This window comes from Tursiops truncatus, chromosome 4 (genome assembly GCF_011762595.2).
Source record: "Tursiops truncatus isolate mTurTru1 chromosome 4, mTurTru1.mat.Y, whole genome shotgun sequence".
Taxonomy (NCBI): domain Eukaryota; kingdom Metazoa; phylum Chordata; class Mammalia; order Artiodactyla; family Delphinidae; genus Tursiops; species Tursiops truncatus.
This window is the reverse complement of record NC_047037.1, coordinates 57,587,228-57,613,255: the sequence shown is the minus strand read 5'-3', so window position 1 is coordinate 57,613,255 and position 26,028 is coordinate 57,587,228. Positions and strand designations below refer to the sequence as shown.

At 35.1% G+C, this 26,028-nt stretch overlaps 1 long non-coding RNA gene across 1 annotated transcript in view; it reads left to right on the top strand.

Annotated features, from left to right (window-relative positions):
* Positions 1 to 26,028, top strand: part of LOC109551895 (uncharacterized) — a 592,297-nt gene that overhangs the window by 96,484 nt on the left and 469,785 nt on the right. Inside the window, exon 3 of the long non-coding RNA XR_002178594.3 lies at positions 16,074 to 16,128. This is a non-coding gene — a long non-coding RNA (uncharacterized lncRNA). The remainder of the gene's footprint in view (positions 1 to 16,073; positions 16,129 to 26,028) is intronic.

Genomic DNA, 26,028 nt, shown 5'->3' with positions numbered 1-26,028 from the left:
ATCAGAAGCCCTGAGTCTGAATCCTAACTCTGCTTACTACTAACCTATCTAGGGAAGGTTGCCTACATCTGATGTTAAACCTCTTCCTAAGTAAAATGTAAATAATATTTATCTCATAGGATGTAAGCTAAAACATAAGCCCCATGAAGGCAAGAATCTTCATTTGGTTTGTTCACTGATGCACCTCAAGCACTCAGAACATTGTTTGGTACATAGAAGATGCTTATTACAAACTTGTTGAATGTAATACTGAGACAAAATTGATACCTATGGAAATGCTTTGAAGACTATAATAGAGTTTAGGATCAGAAACATAAAGATCACCTAACTCAGTCTCCTTGGTTTGTAAATGAGTAAATTGAGGATCAGAAAGACTTACCTGCGCAAGTAAGTTACAACCACACAGTTGCCAAGCTGGCACAGTCATTCAAGCTTCCTAAATTCTAGTTCAGATCTATTTTACAGAGCCATGCCTTCCTCTTCCCTTTTTTATTGAAGTATAGGTGATTTAAAATATTGTTTTAGTTTCAGGTGTACAGCATAGTGATTCAGTATTTTTTCAGATTATATTCCATTATAGGTTATTGTAAGATAATGGCTATAATTCCCTGTTCTATACAGTATATCCTTGTTGCTTATATATTTTATATATAGTAGTTTGTATCTGTTAATCCCATAATCCTAATTTTATCCCTCCCCCTTTCCCTTTCCCTTTGGTAACCACAATTTTGTTTTCTATATCTGTGAGTCTGTTTCTCTTTTGCATTTACATTCATTTGTATTATTTTTTAGATTCCACATATAAGTGATATCATATAATATTTGTTTTTCTCTGTGTGACTTAACTTACTTTACTAAGTATAATATTCTCTAGGTTCATCCATATTTCTGCAAATGGCATTCCTTTTTATGGCTGAGTAATATTCCACTGTGTGTGTGTGTGTGTGTGTGTGTGTGTGTGTGTGTGTATAGTACGTCTTCTTAAGCCAATTGTCGATGGTACTTGGGTTGTTTCCATGTCTTGGCCATTGTAAATAGTACTGCTATGAACAATGGGAGTTATTTTTAATGTGCCCTTTACTAATTTTTAAAAATGCTTCATCAGATCTATCAAGTCTATTAATAAGTTTTTCAAATGTTCAAACACAATTCTAAATACTCTGTCAGTTCCTTTTTGTTTTCAGCTCTGCAGAACTCTCCCCTGAAGGTCTCTGTCCCCTGCAGCAACCTGAGTGGCTATTCTTTGGCCTTGATGTAAGCTGTCATTCTGAGATTTCCTTTGTTGCTCTCTTGTTTCAGGTCCCTTTTTTCCTGGGTTTCCATTTCTTCCTCTTTCTTTATGTGAATCCTCATTATACTGAAACATGTGGTCGAATGGCTTCCTATTGCCTCTATACTTGAATTCTGTGGGACGAATTGATTTGTTTCTTCTTATCCAACCCTGCAAGCACTGAGATGTCAACTTCTTCTAGTCATTTTGTCAGTTACTATTCCTCTGTTGGCTTTCCATCTTCCAAAGTTTGCTGACATCCCTTGTCTACTTTGGTCTCCTCTAATGTCATTTTAATGGGATTTGTAACTGGAAGTTTCTACATTTCATTTAAAATTTCTTCCCTTTCACCACTCCCTCTTTACCACCAACCCCCAAAAAGTGCTCAACAGAGTAACTGCCACATATTGATTCTCAATACTTGTTAAGTGAAAGGAGCATAGATGAGTTTATTGATATTCCTACATACTATGGCAGAAACTTCTCTAGTTTCTCAAAAAATGTATCACATTATTTAGGTTAGGTTTAAAAAGAAAGTTTTTTCCTTTTAAATTCTTATCAAGAGAATATTGTTTGCAAGTTTTTTTTTAAAGTAAAGGCATTGAAGGAACATTAAAAATCTGAGATCTTTATCAATAGGAATGAAATTTAAATAGTATTAATAGATGATTCCTGTTAAGTAACTAAAAACTGATATCAGTTCGTTAGAAAGCCTTAAGTTTCTTAATTTGGTCAAAAAGTGTGACAATGGCAAACATTACAAAGACTACACTTGAAGTTCTTATGCTCTTTATACATTGCGTGACCATATAAATTATTTTCCTAACTGAAGTGAAAGGGAAGGAGGGGCTATCAATTATACAATGTTAGGTGTAAATGAGAATTGTCCTAGGCAAACTGGACACAAGGTCTCCTTACTGATACCGTAGATTAGATTGAAAAAAACGCAGACCTATAATTTACAGCGGAGAAAGTTGGGGTAAGGTTATAGGGATGATACAGAATACTGATGTAAGGTTATAGGGATGATACAGAATACTGATGGATCTATAATATAAGTAATAAGATTCAGGACTGCTATTTAAATAAATAAAATAGACTATATAGTGAGTTCATCTGAAGGGAAATATATTCAGTGAGTAAATTAGAGTAACAGTTTTTTGAATTTTGAGATTCATCATCAACCAGAACAGGGTTTAAATTTACTTGGAACAAAGAATTTCCTCTTACTTAAAGTAGTTAATCAGTTGTGTCATTATGAGAAGCATTACCATATTCTAGCTAGGGAGCTTTCTGTACAGTGCCTTCATTAAGAAGTAAAACAAAAAAATCCCCAAAGGCAAAACAAAAACCTCAGTGCAAAATGTAATATGCCTTTTCTTCCCTGTATTATCAAAATAGTTCATTGTGCCATTCGTAGGTACTACCTTTATTTATAACCAAATAGCATCCTTTTTGATAAAACAAAATGTTTCTCTATAAACTTTGAGACTTAATTATGACAATATAATTAGACAATTTCCTGTCAATATAAATAACTTAAAAATATCAAATTTAGAACCATTTTCATCATGATTAGACATTAGCAAAATTACTGATTTTTCTTTTGCAGTTTCTATTCTAACCATTTGAGTGGTGCTGAGTTGTGCTTCCTCATTTAAGTTTAGTTTCATCTTGTTCCTGAAATAAATTTTTATTAGTTTTATTTATTTATCTTTATTTTATTATTTTTTCAAGATCACTTTTTAAATTGAAGTATAGTTAATTTATAATATTGTGTTAGTTTCAGGTATATGGCATAGTGATTATTTTTTTTTCATATTATGTTCCATTATCTGTTATTACCAGATAATGGCTATAATTCCCTGTGCTATACAGTAAATTTCTGTTGCTTATCTACCTTATGTATAGTAGGTTGAATCTGTTAATCCCTTGTTCGTAATTTGTTCCCCCCACCTTGGTAACAATGAATTTGTTTCTATGTCTGTGAGTCTGTTTACGTTTTGTATATAGACTTATTTGTATTATTTTTTAGATTCACATATAAATGATATCATATATTTGTCTTTCTCTGTCTTATTTCACTAAGTATAATATTCTCTAGGTCCATACATATTGCTGCAAATGGCAATATTTCCACCTTTTTTATGACTGAGTAATATTTCATTGTGTATATATATATATGTATACCACATCTTCTTAAGCCGGTCATCTGTTGATGGGCATTTGAGTTGCTTCCATGTCTTGGCTATTGTAAATAGTGCTGTTATGAACACTGGGGTGTATGTACCTTTTCAAGTCAGAGTTTTTGTTGTTTATAGATATATACCCAGGAGTTGAATTGCTGGATCATATGGTAGTTGTAGTTTTAGTTTTTTAAGGCACTTCCATACTGTTTTCCATAGTGGTTACATTCCCACCAACAGTGTAGCAGGGTTCCCTTTTCTCCACATCCTCTCTAGCATTTATTATTTGTAGACTTTTTGATGATAGCCATTCTGACTGGTGTGCAGTGATACCTCATTGTAGTTTTGATTTACATTTCTCTGATAATCAACAATTTGAGCATTTATTAGTTTTAATTTAGAGAGAACATTCTGTTATATTTCTCTGTGTGTGCATGTGTGTGTGTACATGCACAATACAAATATACAGTAACAGGAAGTGTCAAAAAATTAGTAAAGAACATATTTCAGAAAAACTTGCATTTAAAAAATTGCCCCAAGTTTGAAGATAGTTTCAAATTTATTTCAATTTTGCTTTCTGTCGATATTAGTCAAAGTAATGATGTACCAGTAATGATTCTAATAGGTCTCTTGAAAATTTCCTTCATGCTTTCTGTACATTTTTCACAATAGCATTTTCACTTGAAATAATTGGATTGGATTAAGAAATGTCAATAAATTCTTCTTAGTCCATGAAATCTCATGTTTAGCTGTATAGCTATTATATAAATTAATCATAATGAAAATATTGAATTATAATTTATTTACATTAAAAACTGCTGAAGAGTGAGAGCTGGTTACACTGATTCCTAGAATATTGACAGGCCTAAACAGACAAAGAAAAATATTTGAAATATTATTGCATCTTGGTGAAATTTTTGGTCAGTGGTTTTCATGATGCAGAAAATGTAATTAAAAAATCAATTATCACTTAACTGTAAAGACAATAACATTGTCCATTATATATCAAATCAAGATTCTAATTGATTTTAAAAAGAGACTCTTACAAAGATATGAACAGACATTTTACAAAATACATACAAATTACCAATAAACCTACAGAAAAACATATGCCAGTATCTTAACACCGTCCCCAGATTTTTAAGTCTTGCCAAAGATGAATTTTGTTTCAAGAACAATTTTGTTTGATAATGACGTTACACTGATTTCAAATTATAGCCTAGTCATATTCACAGTCACAAACAATATTATTAAAACATTTGACTCTTATGAGCACCAGTACAAAACACATTTGCTAGGTCATCTAGATTTCACTACTAATTATGGGGCTAAAAATCATAGAATGATCTGGCCTTTGCTCATTGACATTTCTGAGCTTCCAAAGGGTTCATTAATCATGTAAATATCAAGGGACTACAGAATAAAGACTTTGAAAGGGAGAATACATATGTTAAGAAATGCTGGATGTGTCCAATCATGCAGCTGCCTTAAGATCAGAAATAATAAATTCTTGAAGGTTATAAGAGATTCAGAAATAATTCTGGCATTAATTGAAATGCCTTTGGCCTACCCACCCTTATTTCTACCAAAGTTAAATTGTTAAGCTTTCTGATAAAAGAGGTTTTTAAGCTTTGATGTTAAGGGAAATCATTATCCAAAATTCATGTTGTTATAAGCAATCATGATAAATCTGAGAGGAAGTTTATCATATCAGGAGCTCTGCATTTAGTTTTCCCACTTGCCACATTTCAGTTGAGATTTTTTAGTAATTGCACCACATAGTCTACAATGTTTTGAGGGGTAAAGAAAATTCAAACATTCGTCTTTTAAAATTTAGTATTCTACAGCTATTGATTTACTAATGTTGACAGGGATTGACTGATCTAATACTTTCAGGATAAAGTACAGTTTGGCTGACCTAGTGTTTAGGATGGGAGGAATAATAAGCTTCCTATCTGAGGAAAGACTTTGGAGGAATCGGTAAGTATCTTGGTTATACATTTGCAATTAATGACTGAATTCTTTGTTTCTGTTTTTGTTAACAAAATGAAACAGAGAAATGGACAGATTATTCTACTGATAGCTTAAACATTCAATTATCTGGAGACACAGTGCAGGAAGCTGGAATAGGTAGTGGCTAAGTCCATAGGCTTTGTAGTTAAAGGACCAGGGATTGAAGCCTGGCTTCTTCACAAACAAACTGACTTGGGCTTGGTCTTGCCCATTTCTCTCAAACATCATCAGCTGATTCTAAGGGAGGCAGTAAGAGGAGGGACTAAGCATGTGGGATCTGACCTTAGACAGTCTGTTTGAATTCTGCCCCTGTACTTCCAAGCTGTGTGATCTCAGGCAAGGCACCTAACCCTTTTTTAAAAAAAAATTATTTTATTAATTTATTTTTTTATACAGCAGGTTCTTATTAGTTATCTATATTATACATATTAGTGTATACATGTCAATCCCAATCTCCCAATTCATCACACCACCCCCACCCCCACAGGGCACCTAACCTCTTGAAGCTTTAGTTTTGTCATCTATAAATGGAGTTAATTATAGCAAGTTTTGATTTGTTTTAGTGAAAATTAAATGAGACAGGAAATTCCCTGGCGGTCCAGTGGTTAAGACTCCGTGCTTTCACTGCCGAGGGTGTGGGTTCAATCCCTAGTCAGGAAACTAAGATCCTGCAAGTTGACCAGGGTGGCCAAAAAAAAAAAGACTATGTCAGAAACATGGTAAGTGTTCAATAAACGTTCTTCTTTGTCCTCTTCCTTCTCCTCTCCCTCTGCCTCCTCTTCCTTTTTAGTATTAGTGACAGTAATAAAATTAATGACATAATATCTCTGGTGAGAGTAGAATTAGATGTAGGGGAAAATCATCCTGGCAGACTCACATATTACCAGAAAGAAAATTTGGATTCGGGGAACATACTTGAAGTGGGAAAAAGAGAGAAGCAGAGAAGATGGGGCTATTTGATGTTGGGAGTTTTATTTGGCTGGATCAACCACTGATATAATGTTTGAAGAGAAGAGGAGATCAGCTCTGAACTTCAACTGATAAAAATATTAGAATTTGAGACTAGTCTCATATTTTGGTTATTTTTCTCTGCAAGGTCTCTAGCCTGTTGGGAATGGAATCTCAAACTTTGTGAAAGAACTGCTTCCTTGTTATAAAGGGTTCCTTTATGAAAAATTGGACTGAATACTAAGTATTATTTATCCTTATATCTATGTCACCAACATAGAACAATAAAAGGAGCTCTTTTTCCTATGAATTTATTTTCTTTCCAGCCCCATCCATTTCATCAGCATTGGCTAAGTTTCCATGAATTCCATGAGGGACCTGGCACCTGAAAGAGCTCCCATAAATGTCTTTTGAATTGAATCACTTCCAATATTTGTATGTTTCATCTTGCAAGAAGTTTACTTCCAGTTTCTCCTGTGATTTCCAACTAGTCTAAAACAAAGTCAGACACAAATGTTTTTCCTGAATTCACACAATCACACAAGGTATCAATCTCTCTTTAATTCTATTTTGTATTCGAAACGAATTTTAGGGCAGGGTTTGTCTAGCGCATTAACAACATTGTGACCCATAGTTGCCTATGTACTCTGGTAGACTCCACAATGATAGATTTTTTTTTTTTTTGCCTTAAGTACAGTTACAAATGATGGTATATAAAAATTATTTGTATCTAGTTGACATTGTCTATATAAGAATAAATTTAATAAAGGAAACAAAAAATGACTCATTGGTAGGGATTGAGATTGGGATTTCTTAAACGTAACTGGAGGTTTCTGAATATGGCTAGTTCTTTTCAAAGCCAATTCATTTTCACAAAAAAATATGACACAGTCCTAAAACTATAATTCTGATATATTTACTTCCTTAGTAATTTCACTCCCTTTTAGCAAAATCATTGGCCTGTAATTGGCATTTCTTATCTGGGTTTTGCTTTGACAACCTATTTGTTTATTCCTTCAGACCTACCTTTTTGAGATTCACTGAATACATTTCCTTTTTGGGACTTTCTGAAATTAATCACTTCCTCCCTATCATCTTTGTTTTAAGCAGAACAGTAATTAGTTGACATCTAAATTTGCACCATAATTGGGAATTCCCTGGCTGTCCAGTGGTTAGGACACGGCGCTTTCACTTCCAGGCCTGGGTTTGATCCCCTGGTTGGGGAACAAAGATCCTGCAAGCAGTGCAATGTGGCAAAAAAAAAAAAAAAAAAAAAAAAAATTGCACCATAACTTCTTAATCTTTTGAATAGTTTATAGTATTTCAGTATACACTTTTTGTTTGTCATTAAAGGTTTTAACCATTTAAAAACTTCTAACCATGTACCTGCCCCTTGTTTTTCCCTTTCCATTATCTGTCTGTTCCTGGAGGCAACATGGAAGTACCAACACATAGGAGACTGTTTAGAAAAGTCAGTGATTAATGTACAGTGTGGTAACTATAGTTAATAATACTATATTGTATAATATATTTGAAACTTGCTAAGAGAGTAGACCTTAAAAGTTCTTATGGCAAGAAAAAAATTTGTAACTAAGTGTGGCTATGGATATTAACTAAATTTATTGTTGGTAATCATTTTGCATGTAAATATATCAAATAATTATGTTGTACACCTAAAACTAATACAATGTTGTATGTCAGTTATATTGCAATTAAAAAAGATAAAAAACCTCAAAGAAAGCTTTGAGTTTAGCTCTAATTTAGAATAATTCCAATAGTGTGAAGATGTAGTAAGCATCTAATAGCTTTTGTTTCTAAATGATTCTTTTGGGAGTTACACAGTATGGAGAAAATACCTAGCATATAAAAGAAGGAAAAAAGGAAAAGAAAAAAAATTAGTGATTTTATGCTTAAGGAGAACAGCAGAGGAAAAGAGTCCTCTCATATTATAGGCTTCAGGAAGTAATGTTACCACATATTGAGTATTTACTTTTTGCTGTGTATTTGTATTTTGCAAGTTATTTACAATCATTATCTCATGTAGTCATAACAATACTTTGAGGTAATAATTATTTTCTCACTTTATAAATGAGGAAACTAAGCCTCCAAAGGTAAATTGCCAAAGGTTATGCAGCTAATAAGTGAAGGAAGTGTAATTTAAATCCTATCTGTCTGATTACAAAGACTGTATTTTAATGGCTATATTACATTGCCTTTCTTTAAGGACACTAAATCTCCATGATATCCACCCTTGAATCCTTTATTACCTTGCAGATCAAAGTACTGTTCACACCAGCATTACTGTCTTGATCTGGGAGATTGTTTAAAAGTGCAGAATCTCAGACCCTACCCTTTACCTACTGAAACAGAATTTTCTTTTTAAGATCTCCAAGAGTTTTGCACTTTAAAGCTTGAGGATCTAAGGCCATCCACAACTTATTTTAATCTTTAATCTTACTATCATGGACTCAACTTCTAACAGGTTTAATTATACTTCTGTGTTTCACCCATTCCACATTCATGCCTCTGTGTCTTTGTGCCTTCCTGCAGCATGGAATGTCTGCTTCCCTTCACTTTCGCTATCTAACCAAAACCAGCACATTCCCCAAGAAGTGATTTATTCAAGTGCAACTTTTTTTATTTTGTATTCTGATTAGTTGGAATTAATGATTCTTTCTTCTGGATTCCCACAGTCCTTAGCATATATTTCCACTAGAGTCTGTGCTGGCTTGACATTGGAAGACTGTCATATTTTTCTTCACATCCCTTCATGCTTGGCAAAGTGCTTTCTTTGCCATTGCAGGTTCTCAGTAAATGTTCATTGGCTTAATAAATAGTGTGAAGGGTTCATCTTTCCATGCTTTCTAGAAACTTTCAGTTCTAATTTCTTCTTTGATCTAACAGTTATTTAGAAGCATGAATCTTTTTTTTTTAAATGGAGTATAACCTTTATTTGTGTGTGTGTGTGTGTGCTATGTAATCTTTTTTTTTTTCATATCTTTACTGGAGTATAAATGCTTTACAATGTTGTGTTAGTTTCTGCTGTATGACAAAGTGAATCAGCTATATGTGTACATATATCCCCATATCCCCTCCCTCTTGAGCTTCCCTCCCACCCTCCTTATCCCATCCTTCTGGGTAGTCACAAAGCATCGAGCTGATCTCCCTGTGCTATGCAGCAGCTTCCCACTAGCCATCCATTTTACATTTGGTAGTGTGTATACATCAGTGCTACTCTCTCACTTCATCCCAGCTTCCCCTTCCCCCTCTGTGCCCTCAAGTCTGTTCTCTACATCTGCGTCTTTATTCCTGCCCTGCCACTAGGTTCTCTTTCTGACTTACTTCACTCTGTATGAAAGATTCTGTGTCCATCCACCTCACTACAAATAACTCAATTTTGTTTCTTTTTATGGCTGAGTAATATTCCATTGTGTATATGTACCACATCTTCTTTATCCATCATCTGTTTTTTTTTTTTTTTTTTTTTTTTTCGGTAAACAGCCCTCTCACTGTTGTGGCCTCTCCCGTTGCGTAGCACAGGCTCCGGACGCGCAGGCTCAGCGGCCATTGCTCACGGGCCCAGGCGCTCCGCGGCATGTGGGATCTTCCCGGACCGGGGCACAAACCCGTGTCCCCTGCATCGGCAGGTGGACTCTCAACCACTGCGCCACCAGGGAAGCCCGTTTGTAGATTTTTTTGATGATGGCCATTCTGACTGGTGTGAGGTGATACCTCATTGTGGTTTTGATTTGCATTTCTCTAATGATTAGTGATGTTGAGCATATTTTCATGTATTTGTTGGCCATCTGTATGTCTTCTTGGAGAAATGTCATTTAGGTCTTCTGCCCATTTTTGGATTGGGCTGTTTGTTTTTGTGATATTGAGCTGCATGAGATGCTTGTATATTTTGGTGATTAATCCTTTGTCAATTAAGCATGAATCTTAATTCCCAAGTAGTTAACATTTTTTCTGATCACCTTTTAATTATTTCCATTTTTATCGAGTGATAAATATAGATTTTACCTTTAGGAACTTATACATGGTAGAGTTTTAAGAATGGACATAAGAAGTAAAAAGAAAAAAAGTATTTGAGAGGTGAAACATTTTATATACATTTATGAAATTTAGTTTATTTTTATATTCAGTTCTTCCATGTCATTATATTTATTACAAAATCTTTCCATTTCTGAAAGAGGTGTGTTAATATTATTATATATACATTATAATTATTATGAATTATCTAACAAACATTATATAGATTTCCAAGCCTTCAGATGCATCCCTTGAATGTACCATAAGTTATATTTTAAAAAACATCAAAAAATTTTTTCCAGCCTACTTTTAGACTGACATGCACTATGATATCTGTGTTTGAGTTGTACTATAGTTTTACCAGACCTTTCCTTTAGCAGCATTTACATAAGAATTATAGCATATTTCATTTGCTACATCTGATCTCCCTTACCCCCCACACTCAAAACCCACAACTTTTCTTAGGATAAACATGACATTATTGGCAGGAACAGTTTCTTTTGTTATGAAGATAGTAGCAATTCTCCATTTTCAGATGTACAATAGTCTCAACAGTCATATCACAAGTTTATAAACTGCCAAGAAGTATCAGCCTGGCTACAGAATTAGCATTAAAAAATGCACGACCCTCTCCCTGTGTGTCTCTGTCTTCAGCTGCCACCTTTGCTATCTCTCAGCTCCATGTTGTGAGTTGACCTTGTGGTATAATAGCATCTGTTTGTGCACAGGGCAAGAGAGACTGGCTAAGAAGATTTGGACTGGCTCAGACCATCGATGGTCTGGGGTCTCTCTGTTCTTGAGTACTCTGAGAAGGGCAGTGAATGGGAAGACGGATAAAGGAGAAGGTGTCCAGTACACAACTGTGAGATGTGACCTCATATAATAATTGAAGAGGAATGTTAGCTCCTACTGCCTAACTGGGTTTGGTTCATTTTAAAGTTCTGTTTACTTTAATTAGGTTTACTGCAGAATGGGAGGCTTGCTGAGCTTGAAAATCTCATGTCTCTCAAAATAGTAAAAGAAGGTTGGCCCCTTGGTGATTCTTTGCCACTCTTCCACTCCACTCCTCATCCCCCAATTATTTTAGACACGAGTAGAACTCTTTCCTGAGATGACGTAGTCAGGTCCTTGCTTGCTTCCTTGGAGTCAGCTCAAATAGGTGTAAACACTATTTAATCAGCCCCCAAAAAGAAACCAGGATAGGGATAAGGATGTCTACAGGAGACCTCTTCTTGCCACACCCAACAAAAGAACAGCTAGCTTTTTAAGCATGTAATTCAAATTTTCCTTTTTTTCATGGTTACTCTCATTTCGTAAGGTGGCAATTTATAAAGTGTAGGGGCAGGATGTAGGGAGATAGTACAAAAATCTGGGTGTCATAACAATGGCCTGCTGCTATAAGGAGCTGTGGCATTTAGTTGAGGGTGAAAGTCCAGTCCATGGAAGCCTTTCAGAGGGATAAATACCTCACCCTCTCTCTCTTTTGATGTATCTTTGCTGGTGCACATCCCATTAACTGTACCTAACAAACCAGGAGGAAAAGAGAGTTCGTAGATATTAACCATATAGGTTCATATGTATACCTCTTTCCCCACAGGGCAGGTGGAGAGTGGGTCTGGAAGGATCATTAGCTTCTTGTCTGACCTTTACTGCTCTGAATCCTTCATGGATTCTATTTCCTCCTCCTCTCTACTATGTGCAGGTACTGTGTTTAATCATTGGTTAGTCTCTCTCAGAGTGCTCTTCCTTGGTGATCTCACCCTTTCTCACTTATAACTACCAAGACTCTGTCAGTCCTTTCTGAACCTTCAGTTCTAACTCTAGCTGGGTTGGTTTTTAGATTTTCTTGAAAAACCAAAACCGAAAAATAGGTCATCTTCCTTCAGGGCCAGCAAGTTCTCTATTTATATGACTGTTTTGCAGTGTAAGAAGGACTGTGGTAGTCTGCATACTATTCATTGAGAAAACTGTAGTCAGCTTAGGAAATAATAGTTTTCCTCTCAACATAACCAAGGAGGATCAGCTATCCATTCTCTTAGTGTTGCTGTGTTTATTTGATGTGGACAGACTGTACCTGAAACTGCTGTGTGATCAGCTAGGATTCCCACACGTTCCAGGGCATACAGGAGTTGAAATTTTAAAAAATTCCTGCAATATAATGTGTAATCTAGAGCATAGCAATGGCAACTATGTACCAGGTAAATGTTCTGTCTGTTCCAATCCATTGGCCTAAGTATTATGACTCCAGAGCATGTATACTTAATGCTTCAGTATCCTGGGCATGGGAGATGGAGAGAAAGGGAGACAGACATCAAAGGTGATGCCAAAGTTTTGATTCCAAGTGATGGGGAGAATGATGAGAAGTCACGAAGGCAGCAGGTTTGGAGGGGAAGATGAAGAATTCCATTTGAATTTGTGCTATCTGAAAGGAAGTGTCCATTAAGCAATTGGATATGGGGAGGCACTGGCAGTGTTGTGAGTTTAAGGAAAGAAGTTGCATCCAGGGAGATAGACTTGGGAGTCATCAGCATAGAAGTGGCAGTTAAAGCTGTCATGAGCTTATCCCTCACAAGCAAGTAGAATCAGAAGGAAAAGGGGCTTAGTTTTCTTCACTTTCACTGCTACCATCTAATTCAAGACATCGGTATCTTTTGCAATAGTCTCCTCACATTTCTCTATTTTGCCTCTTATTCAATCCATTCTCCCACACTGCCCTCAGCCCAGGTGATCTTTTTAAATGTGGGTCTTCAAAGTTTAAACCCATCAAAGTTTTCTCATTACGCTTGGAATAAAATTCAAACAAGTGCTTAGGAAAGTCTAACAAGTCTCAAGTCCATAAGGTACATGCTCGACCTTCCATCTAACTTTATCTTATGCTGTTGTTCACTATTCTAAGTTCCTGTCATACTGGCTCTCTTTAAATTTCTGGCAAACCCCAAATTCTTTTCCACATCAGGGCCTTTGCTCCAACTCTTCATCTGCTGGTTCCTTTTTTTCCTTTTTAGTTATCAGCTTAAATGTCATTTGCTCAGAGAAGTTTCCCCTATGCCCCAAATGTAAAGAGTTCTCCATCACTACATCTTGTTCTTTTTCTTTATAGCATGTATCTGAGTTCAGAATTGTATAATAATTTGTGTTTACTTTTAAAATACCTACCTCTCTCTTTGGATTGTAAGGAATCCACTGAACACTCAGTGCCTACCACATAGTAAATACTCAGTTAAGTACTTGTTGAATGAATTAATCTACATTCATTCAAGTAATATATGTTAATCTATACTATAATCATCAGTATCCTCTATCATTTATGTATTCTCCATATATCATTTGTCCATCTATACTCTATCATTTATGTATTCTCCATATATCATTTATCCATCTATCATTTATTTATATGACTTTGTACATGGATACTGAGTAACTGAAACTCTAAAGCCTCATTTTTTTGTCTCCCCACAGGTACAAACAGATCATTGTTATACTTTATGCAAGCAGCTGCAGATGAATTTCTGTCAAAATCAAATAAAGACAGTAACATTTAGATGGAAGACAGGAATGACCTTCTTTCTATATATTCTGTTTAGAAAAAAGTTCATTTCTGAATTGGCTATCATGTTGTCTATAAGTATTATGCAAGCTACCTTGAGTCCTTATAATGTAAGTTAGGTTATAATGAGAAATGAGAAGTAATGGCCCTGAAGACAATTCTCTGGGTATGATTTTTTTCCAACATACTTATGGAGCAGTATAGCAGAGGTTAGGGTTCATGAAATAAGGAAACGTGGGGGCAGAACCTCTTCTTTCACTAGATCTCTTTATTTTTTACTCCTTTCCTACCTTTTCTGTTACCTTGAGGGTAGATGGTGAGAGGAACGTGAGTATAGGAAAAAGTGAAAAAGGGAGAATATGGGAAAAAGTGAAAAATCTTACATGTAATCTGGCTGTAGGTGCCCCCTAATAAAGAAGCTACTGTGCAACGAGTGTATTCAAGCTGAGCTCTTATGACCCAACCTCAGTCCCTGTCCGTAGGGGTATACCTTCTCCCTCTTTCTCCTGGGTTTCTATATCTGGCAGAAAATTAGTTTATGAGGAGTAACTTGAGCCTGGTTATCTTCTGTGGTCTCCCATTGGCCCACAGAAACTCACATCCTTGTTTCAACAGTAGGGAAGTGTAGGCTGTTTCCCCTTTGCTTCCTTCTCTCTTTGCTGCCATCATGGGTAGCTCCAGACACCTTATTATCTTCAGGTGGGAGGCAAGTATACATCTTCCTGTTCTCAAATACTCCCAAAATGCTAGGGGTCACATATCAGTTCACTCTCTCAGAGTTCCAGCCTTGGTGGTCACATCAAGATGGGCCTCTGGATTTTGTGGTTCAGCAAAACCCCACCCCTGGAAGTGAGATGTTTGTCTCTCCTTCTCTAAGGTTCTCCCAGTCCTTAAGAGTGGTTCTCTAAGGGCTCTTCCACTGAGAGAAGAGAAGAAAGCCAGTGTGCTCTCTACTTATATGAATCCCCTTACCAAATGTTCTCCCCACCTCTGTCCTTTTTCCCTACAGTTCCTTCTCAAAACAGCAGCCAGAGTAATCCTTTGAAAAACTCAAGTTAGATTAGGTTACTCCTTTGCTAAGAATTCTCCAATGGTTTCTCATCTCATTTAGAATTAAATTCAGTGTTCTTATCGTGGTCTGTTTGTTCCCCTTGATCTGTCCCTCACTATTCCTTTGATACCATTTTTCTGCTATTCCTTTTCTTTAGCTCATTCTGCTCCTTCCTTTTCCTTGAACACAACAGGCTTAATTCTTTCCATATGCCTGGAGTGTTCTTCCTCCGAACATGCATTTGGCTAGCTTCTTCATCTACTTCTATGTGGATGTCATCTTCTCAGAGAGACCTTTGCTGACCACCTTATCTGAAATATAACCCTACCCCCCACACCCCCATACCACTTTTGGCATCTGAGCAGTGTTGACAATGGATATCCTGAGTTTTTAAAGTCCATAGCCATTACTTTTTTTACTTGAATCTAAAATGAGTACATAATTTTTCTACTTTATTGATTTGTTTAATGTATCTATTCATTTAGCTCATAAGTTCCTGGGAAAGCAGAATCATTACCATTTTTATTACTTCTGCAGCAAATAGGTACTTAATAAATGCTTTTTGAAGCTTGAAAGAAAATCCAGATAGACTGAATAGTTTTTGAAGCTCTCTAAAAAGCTCACTGCAGGATATGTAATTTACTGATTTATGCAATTTGGTTATTGAAAGTTATGATGAATATTAGTAGACCTCCTACACTCTGGTTTCTACTCTAACTCTTCCTTAATAACACTGTCAGATTGCAGTTTTTAAAGGACTGCTTTCATCATCTTCCACCTTTGCTCAAAACCTTCACAATCATGTGTATGTGGTTGTGTGTGACTATACATGTATGCATGTGTGTATCATGTTAAGCCAAAGCCTGCTTGCTTCCCTCTCCCTCCTTTCCTCCCTTCCTTCCTTTATCACTATTGTTTAGTGAGCACCGTTATATATTAGGTCTATTGTTTTGTATTTTACCTGCAAAATTTCCCTATAACCCTCACAACATCTTGCAAGGATCTGTTATTATCCTCATTTTACAGATGGAGAAAATGGAGTTTGTACTGGTTAAGAAGTCTGTCTCAGGTTACTCAGCTGGTAAGTGGCAGAATTGCAACAGGAGCTAAATCTGTTCTAAAGCTTTGGTACCAGTGTTTCCTCAAACTCAAGAAATATACAGACTACTTTTATTTATTTGTTTATTTGAGTTTCATTTTTTCACTTTTTCATTGAGGTATAATAGAGTTAGAGTGAAACACAAATATTGTGTTCAGTTCAAGGGATTTGTAAATATCTGTTCATCCAGGTAACTACCATTCAGATCAAGATATATAATCTTCCTAGTCCCTTAGGTAGACCACTTTTTAAAGACAAGAAATTTTTTCATAGATGTCCAATGCTGACTTAAATTTTTTTTTTTTTTTTGCGGTAAACAGCCCTCTCACTGTTGTGGCCTCTCCCGTTGCGGAGCACAGGCTCCGGACGCACAGGCTCAGCAGCCATGGCTCACGGGCCCAGCCGCTCCGCAGCATGTGGGATCTGCCCGGACTGGGGCACAAACCCGTGTCCCCTGCATCGGCAGGTGGACTCTCAACCACTGCGCCACCAGGGAAGCCCTATTTTTTATTAAATTAAAATAAATAGAAAATTATATATAATCCTCTTATATTTGTAGTTCTTGTACAAGCATAAAAACAAATTTATATATTTAATATAAATGAAGCTCAAAATTCAGCAAAATTTCAATTAGCAAAATTTAATAAGACATATAATGTTTTGCTGAAACCAAACTCTGTCACCATGTGAATATAGTATTGGTTTTATAGATTTTTTTTGCATTTGCTATGCCTATGTCACTTTGTGATGTCATTTTTTTTTCCACTTGAGTTGTCTCAGAACCTTTATTCATACACTACTCTATGACACCATTTTGACCTTGTTTCATGTGAATATATAATTTATGTCTTGAATCAGGTTCTGTTTTGTTCTCAGGAAACCTCAATAGTTAAAGTAGTTAGCAACAATATAATCACATACATACAAGATGTGGGTACTGAAATCTCTTGTCAGTACTTGGTATTGAGGTAGTCATAGGGATAAATCTATCAATTATAAATATTTACTTAGACAATCAAATAAATGGAAACACAAAATTTTAAAATTCTTTTGGAGGGAATTCTCTGGTGGTCCAGTGGTTAGGACTGACGCTTTCACTGCGAGGGCCCGCATTTGATCTCTGGTCGGGGAACTAAGATCTGCATGCCACGTGGTACGGCCCCATTAAAAAAAAAAAATTCTTGTGGAAAACCTTGTGGACTATTGGGGCTATGCCTGTAGAGTTTCAGTTAGGGAAACACTGCTGTGCCCTGCTTACTCCGATGTCTGACACTCAAGGTCCACCATACTTGAGTCATTTCTACTTAGAAAACAACATTGGTGATAAAACATGCCTCCTTCTCTGTTAGGCTGGTGTAGTCACTCTCTGAGGAATGTGTCATGGATATTCCTAGTATATGCCTTAACTTTATTGGAAAACCTTCCCCTAAGCTATTGCCTATTTAATGCTGACCATTCTTAAATTCACAGTTAACATTTCAACTTCTTCATGAAATCATTCCTAATCTCTTTAAGCTGTGCAAATCTCTTTTTCCTAGTATTGTGTTCATATTTTAGTACTGACCTTATTTAGTTCATAATGATTTTTACAACTTAGCATAATATAATTTATAGTCTTAAAGTTTATTATATTATTATATATGTATTACTTTTAGTCTGTAACTAGATTTTAAGAGTTTGGGGTCAGGAGTTTAAGTTCTGTGATACTGTGGTGTAGCAAAAAGAGCACTGCTTTTTAATTATGGTTAAATTACTTATTAGCTCTGCAGCTGGAAGCCTCATTGAAATTATTTTCATATTTAAAAATTGGCATTAAAAATTCAGGGGAGTTAATATGTTTAAGAAAGCCTATAATAATGACCTAGGAAGCAGAGTCTTAATGGTGAATGTTTATTTACTCTTTATTAAAGATGAGTATGGCTATAGCTACATGAAAATTTACCAAGAAGATAGAAAACCTGAAAGACCTTGAAACTGCTGACAATTACTCACTTTTGGTGATTAGCAAAACCATCAAAAGAAACATAGAATGGTTGTTAAGTGACTTTGGAATCCCAGAGAACTCAAATGGTGAAAAAAAAAAGGAGCTATTACAAGTGAATAGCTGACTGAATATATAGTATCATGGGATAGAAATGGGTTTTCCAGACTAATTGGGAACCTGGAGAAGCTTGGAATATATCTTACAACATCTGGAAGAAAACCTGCAGAGTTTTCAAAGAGTTTTCAACTCAAATTTAAAAGGAGTTGAAATAGAGATAGAGATAATTTTTATCAAAAACTTTAAATCCAAATAATATACAGGATATCAGGTCTAACACTGACAGATCAATAGTGGAAAAGATGCATTTTCACTGGAGAACATAAGGAAGAGGGTCATTAATAACACTTTTGGCCTTAAATGTCTCCATAAGTAATGAAGTAAGTGAACTTGGAATGTTAAGACAAGGATGTAGTTATTATCTTGAGATTAAGGTGGAATGCGGTTTAGAATTAGAATAATTAAATGGCATAAAGATGCACTTTGTTCAAAGAAGTCAAAAGAATGGTAGTGTGCTTTGAATTTTTTTGTTTTTCAAAAAGTTGAGGAAGCAGTGAAATAAACCTGTAGTCTGAGCATAATCTGATCAATGAGAGAAAACTGCTTGAAGTGTGAAAGTGTGAAAGACCATGGATAACAGGGACCGTGTCATTTTAGAGTTTGTAAAGCCAAAGAGAAAGGGAATGAGGGAATGTCTGGACCACTACGTCATGCTAAGTAGTGATAGTTCTTATTTATTGAAGAGTTACTAATATACAAGACACTGTAGTAAGTGTTTTATATTGAATATCTCATTTAATTCTCACAACTCTTATCCCAGTTTTACAGATGAAGAAACTGAGGCTTAGACAGGTTAAGTAATTTTCCAAACATGACAGAAAAATTTAGTAGTAGAGCCAGATTTGAATCCAGGCAGTCTGAATTTAGAAATATCTTTCTAAGAATTTAGATTTCTTAGTTTTTAGAAAAGATAAGTGGATTTCCTTGACCAGTGAATTTAAAAGAAAGAATCGCAACCCAAAAGACCCAGAATAGCCAAAACAATATTGAGAAAGATCAAAGCTGGAGGTGTCATGCTCCCTGATTTCAAACTATACTACAAAGCTACAGTAATCAAAACCGTATGGTACTGGCACAGAAAAAGACACATAGATCAATGGAACAGAATATAGAGACCAGAAATAAACCCACACACTTATGGTCAATTAACCTATGACAAAGGAGGCAAGAGTATACAGTGGAGAAAAGACAGCCTCCTCAATAAATGAGGTTGGGAAAACTAGACAGCTACCTGCAAAAGAATCAAACTGGACTATTCTCTCACACCATGCACAAAAATAAATTCAAAGTGGATTAAAGACTTAAATGTAAGATCTGAAACCTTAAAACTTCCAGAAGAAAACATAGGCAGTATATTCTTTGACATTGGTTGTAGTAATATTTTTTTGGATATGTCTCCCTAGGCAAGGGAAAGAAAAGCAAAAATAAACAACTGGAACTACATCAAACTAAAAAAATTTTGCACAGCTAAGGAAACTCTCAACAAAATGAAAAGGCCACCTACTGAATGGGCGAAGATATTTGCAAACAATATATCTAATAAAGGGTTAATATCCAATACATACAGAGAACTCATACAACTCCACAGCAAAAACAAAAACAAAACACCAAAAACCAAAAAACATGATTAAAAAATGAGCAGTTGATCTGAATAGACATTTTTCCAGAGGAGGCATACAGATAACCAACAGGCACATAAAAAGATGCCCAACATCACTAATCTTCAGGGAAATGCAAATCAAAACTACAGTGAGATATTACCTCACACCTGTCAGAATGGCTATTATCAAAAAGGCAACAAATAGCAAGTATTGGTAAGGATGTAGAGAAAAGGGAAGCCCTGTATACTGTTAGTGGGAATGTAAATTGGTGCAGCTACTATGGAAAACAGTATGGAGAGTCCTCAAAAAATTAAAAATAGAGCTACCATACAATCTAGCAATTCCACTTCTGGGTATTTATTCAAAGAAAACAAAAACACTAATTCAAAAAGATATATGCACCCCTATGTTCATTAGGGCATTATTTGCAATAGCCAAGATATGGAAGCAACATAAGTGCCCATCAATAAATTAATGGATAAAGAAGATGTGAGATATACACACACACACACACACACACACATATATATATATATATATATATATATAAAACGGACTATTACTCAGCCATAAAAAGAATCAAATCTTGCCACATGAAACAGCAAGGAGGGTCTAGAGGGTATTACACTAACTGAGATAGGTCAGACAGAAAAAGACAAATACTATATGATTTCACTTATATGTGGAATCTAAAAAACAAAACAAATAAATAAATGTAACAAAGCAGAAACAGAGTTATAAATACACAGAACAATCAGGTGGTTGCCAGAGGGAAGAGGAGCAGGAGGAGGAATGAAATAGGTGAGGGAGATTAAGAGGTACAAATTTCCAGTTGCAAAATAAATGAGTCATGGGTGTGAAATGTACAGTGGGGGGAATATAGTAAATAATTATGTAATATCTTCGTATGGTGACAGATTGGAACTAGACTTATGATGGTGACCATTTTGAAATGTATAGAAATATTGAATCACTATGTTGTGTAATAGGAACTAACAGTATTGTAGGTCAATTATACTTCAAAAATAAACAAATGAACAAACAAACTCATAGAAAAAGAGATCAGATTTGTGGTTACCAGAAGTGGGAGGAGAAATGGGGGGCGGGGAAATTGGATGAAGGCAGTCAAAAGGTATAAACTTCCTGTTATGATAAATAAGTACTAAGGATATAATGTACAACATGATAAATATAATTAGCACTGCTGTATGTTATATATAAAAGTTGTTAAGAGAGTGCATCCTAAGCGTTCTCATCACAAGGAAAATTTTTTTTTCTATTTCTTTAATTTTGTATCTATATGAGATGATGAATGCTCACTAAACTTATTATGATAATCATTCATGATGTATGTGAATCAAAGCATTATGTTGTACATCTCAAACTTATACAGTGCTGTATGTCAATTATATCTCAATAAAACTGGAAGAAAAAAATAAAAGAAATGACAGCTTGGTAATAATGACAGGCCTTCAAATGACACGTTAACTTTACAATTTGAGATTACTCCAGTGAAGGAAGAAAAAAAATGCACCAAATAAACTTATGTGGTACACAAGAATTGTGTGATATGAAGGAAGGATGCCATTGATGTTTTTACCTTATCTTCTACTTACACTTTATTATCTTTAAAAAGAAGATGGAAGAGATTAAAATTTAAAAGAAGAGATACCTATCATTTAGGGATTAGGTTTGGCTGCTAGGAACTTAAAGTTATAGTAGCTTAAACAGGGTAGAAATTCATTTCTCTTTTCTGTTAAAATCTGTTGGTGGGTAGTCCAGGACTGGCCCAGTGTCTGTGCTCTATAATGTTCTCATGGACCCAGCCTTTTTTGTGGTTCTGCCGCATGTAGACATTATTTTCAAGGTCACCTCATGGTCTAATATAGCTGTCCCAGCTCCAGCCATCACTTCTATATTTCAGCCATCGAGAAGGAGGAAGGGAAGAAGGGCGTGTCTCCATACTATAAGGATACTCTTAAGTTACACATACTAGTTCCTTTTATTTCCCTTGGCCAAAATTAGTCAGATGGTCACACCTAGCTATAGTGAAGGCTGGGAAATCCAAATTCTAGTGTGGATGTATGCATTTCTGCCTAGAATCTGGGAGGTCTATTAGTAAATTAGATGGAGGCAGAAACATATGGCAGGTGGGGGATAGAATCTAGCAAAATTTACCACATATATGTAGTCAAATTCGAAGAGAAGGGTAACAGAAACCTGTAATAATAGTGTCAGGAAAGATAAAAGCCTAGAATAATCTGAAGCATATAGAAAATTCTAACAAAATATTAGCTTTTGATTGTTTAAAACTTTTTGCATATTTTTAGAATAAATGTAAATATTTGTAATTCTATTTAGAATAAATAGAATAAAAGAAGGTGGTAGATAATTCTCACTTGGGGAAAATTCTAACATTAATAGGTAATGGAGAAATACTAGAATTAGTCCCCCATATAGTTTTCACCTCTTCTATCAAAACTAATTATTAAATTGGAAGAAGAACATGTTGATGAGAAATTGAAAGCTCAAATAGCATAGGACAGCACCTTGATTCGGGCCCTCAATGTTTGCTGCATTATCTCAGCAGCCTCCTTAAAAATTCTTGCTGCTTCTTGGCATACATTTTCTCCTCTCACCCTCCAATCAAGTAAAGAAGACAGCTTCTTTACTCCCACCAATTATTTCTCTAAAAATAAATCTTATCATTCCATGCTTAAAAAATTTTTTTGGTTCTCTATAATTTATAGAATTAAGTTCAGACTTCTTACGATGGCACGTAATGCCCTTCATGGTATGTTTTGGGCTTTTCTTTCATCTCATCTGTCTATTCCATTATGCTTTTTGAGCTCCAGCTTTGCCGAACTTCTTAGTGTTTCCTGAATATTAGACTTACTAATCCTTTTATTTGAATGCCCCTGTTTGCCTGGGAAATTCATGGACAGTCTTTAAGACTGAACTCACATATCTTCACCTTTTAAAAACCATGCACAGGTGGATAGTTTTTCCTCTGTATACACGTGGCATTCTGGACATATTTCTGTTGCAGCACTTATGTTGAAATAAATATGTATTTATTTACATATCTTTCTTCCCTGTGTGCGTTCCCCAGGGGAAACAATTTTAAATGTATTGCTCAACACTTAGTGAATGTTCAAAATATTTATTGACTGATTGGTGAGAGCATGCAGATGGTCTAAATTCAAGTCCCTAGAGTCAGATGAAATACATGCATGCTAGAGTAGCAAAAAAAAAAAAAGAAAAATTCCATCTACGATTTAGGAACTATTGCCAGGTATCTTGGAGGAAATTTGGATAGTAGAAGTGTCAAAAGACTGGAGATAGGCAATGTCCTGATTTTTACAGTTGGTATAAAAGCATACCTAGAAATCATAGACTCACAAGCTTTAGGCCATACACAATTGTAGAGCAGATTATTAGACAGATGGCTTGAGAGCACTTTAGGAAAAATACTGAAAATTATTTTTATTTAAATGTATTTCTGTTATATTTTAACCTTGCCTACTTTCATAGAGAATTAGAGGCAGATGTTGATTCCTAGGAACCTGTAAATGTTTACTTAGGACAAGTTAAAATTGTGTGAAACTCTTTTCCTATGTTTCTTGAAACTTATTGACTGAGAATAATGGCTGTATATTCTGTAAGGCATTTGATGATGTCCCTCATGTACTCTCTATTGTGGTTTTATGTGGATCAGATGATGTATTTGTGTATTGAAAACTATAAAACTCTATGCCAGAGTTTCTCTACTTTTAGTCATTTGCTTAGTACCTTTATGTTTTTCTCCATATTCACATACTATGTCTACTTTTATATACCTAACATTTTTCTTTGTCACCTGATTTTTTAAATTTAAACTTAACCTCATCCTAAAATAAAATAGCTGTAAGGACACAGGTTTCTGTAAAGTACCAGTGATAATTTTTCTAATATACTCTGTAATAAATACATGTCTAGGAACAAAAAAATGATGGCCCATGTGTCATTTTGATTGCAACCAGTGTATAATTTTATAACATTTTATGCTACAATCATTGTTTAAAATATGGGGAATTTAAGCTAATTCAAAATACCAATACCATGAGCGATTTTTATCTATTGCACCATTGCATGGTACACAAAGCAGTTGATTAATGGATTGATATCGAGTTGGAAGGGTGTTTTGAGTGACAAATTTCAGGGCTGTGAATTTTGTCCTGACCTGATTGACATTTTATTAGTGACCTGAAGACATAGGAGGTGAATGGGTTCAATTGGAAATGACATAACCTGGAAGGGATAACTAATATAATAGATCATAGAACTGATTCGGTTAACATAGAGGATACATACTTAGATTAAGACAAACAATGTTTAAATATAGAAAGAAGAAGATCTGGCAAAATTGCTTAGTGTTTTCAGTTGGCTATAAACTCATTAAAAGTAAAAAATTTTATATAGATGCCCAGAAAGTAAATGAACACTTAGATTTTAGTCTTAAAGGTCATATGCTCAAGAAAGTGCTTTAAAATGGAGTGTTCAAATTAAGAGAGTTATATATTCTGCAGCTGATCAATCTATATCTGGAATATTATGTTCAATTCCAGGAAGTAATCCAGGAAAATTATAGATCTGGAAATGCTTTCATTTGCGAGAGAGAGAGTTGAAGGAACTGGGCATGTTAAACCTAAAGAAAAAATATTCTAAGTTGGGGCATGAGAATTGTTTTCAAATACAATATTGGAAAAGCTTTCAACATAGAAGGAAAATGTTATTTATCTGCGTAGTCTTAGTGAGCAGATTTGACTACAGCTCAATAAAAATGAAAAGAATTTAACAGTCAGCGATACTAGAGGGAAGCTGCCATGATTGCTGTATGGTAGTTTTGGAGGTGTGCGTGTATGTTTGTATGTATGTGTGTAAATTGACAGAGAGGTGATCCTTTAACTTTGAATGCTTTTAATTTTTACAATGATCATGTCATCAGAAAAAAAGATATTTCTATTTTGAAATGTAAAATTTAAAACTACTGGAGAAGGGGAGTGGTTGGAGGAGACTCTTGCTTCTGTCACCTAATACCCATGTATTTTTGACTGATTCCTTAACTTCTCCTAGCCTGAAATTCCTCTTCTAGACAATGGGGATAATAATACTTTCCAGGCTGGATGATTGTGAAGATTAAATTAATGCTGTAAGTCAAAATTCCTGACACAGTATGACTTCAGTTTAGGTATTTAGTTGTTTTTTTTTTTTCTTGTATATGATCTTGGGTTTACTATTGAAGGGACAACCAAAAATTAGTAGGCAGCCTAAATTTCAGCACTAATTTTGAACCTTAAACAGTTCAGTCCTAACTTGTGATTTGAAAGTTATGTGGTATGGGAAAAGTAATATAGAAGAAAGAGAAAATCCTGACCTATATATATGCTTTTGGTCACTAATGGAAGCCCTCACAATGTCATATTAGAGTCTTCATAGGTAAGTTCCATATTCATTATTTTCTTGTCTTTTTTTCAGTGATTCAATATTTTTATAGATTATAATCCATATAAAGTTATTACAAAATAATGGTTGTATTTCCCTATGCTGTACAGTATATCCTCGTTGCTTACTTATTTTATACAGAATAATTTGTGTCTCGTATTCCCATATCCCTAACTCTCCTGTCCCTCCTTCCCTTTCCTCACTGTTAACCACTAGTTTGTTCTCTATATCTGTGCATCTGTTTCTGTTTTGTTATACACATTTGTTTGTTTTATTTTTTAGATTCCATATATAAATGATAACAGAGTATTTATCTTTCTCTGACTTATTTCACTAAGCATAATACTCTCCAGGTCCATCCATGTTGTTGCAAATGGCAGAATTTCATTTTTTTATGACTGAGTAATATTCCATTGCATATACATGCCACATCTTTATCCATTCATCTGTTGATGGGTACTTAGGTTGCTTCCATATCTTGGCTATTGTAAATAATGCTGCTGTGAGCATTGGAGTGCATGTATCTTTCCAAATTAGTGTTTTTGTTTTCTTCAGATATACGTTAGCCGTGGAATTGCTGGACCATATGGTAGTTCTGTTTTTTAGGTTTTTTTGAGGAATTTCCATACCGTTTTCCATAGTGGCTGCAACAATTTACAATTCTACCAACAGTGTGCTTAGGGTTCCCTTTTGTCC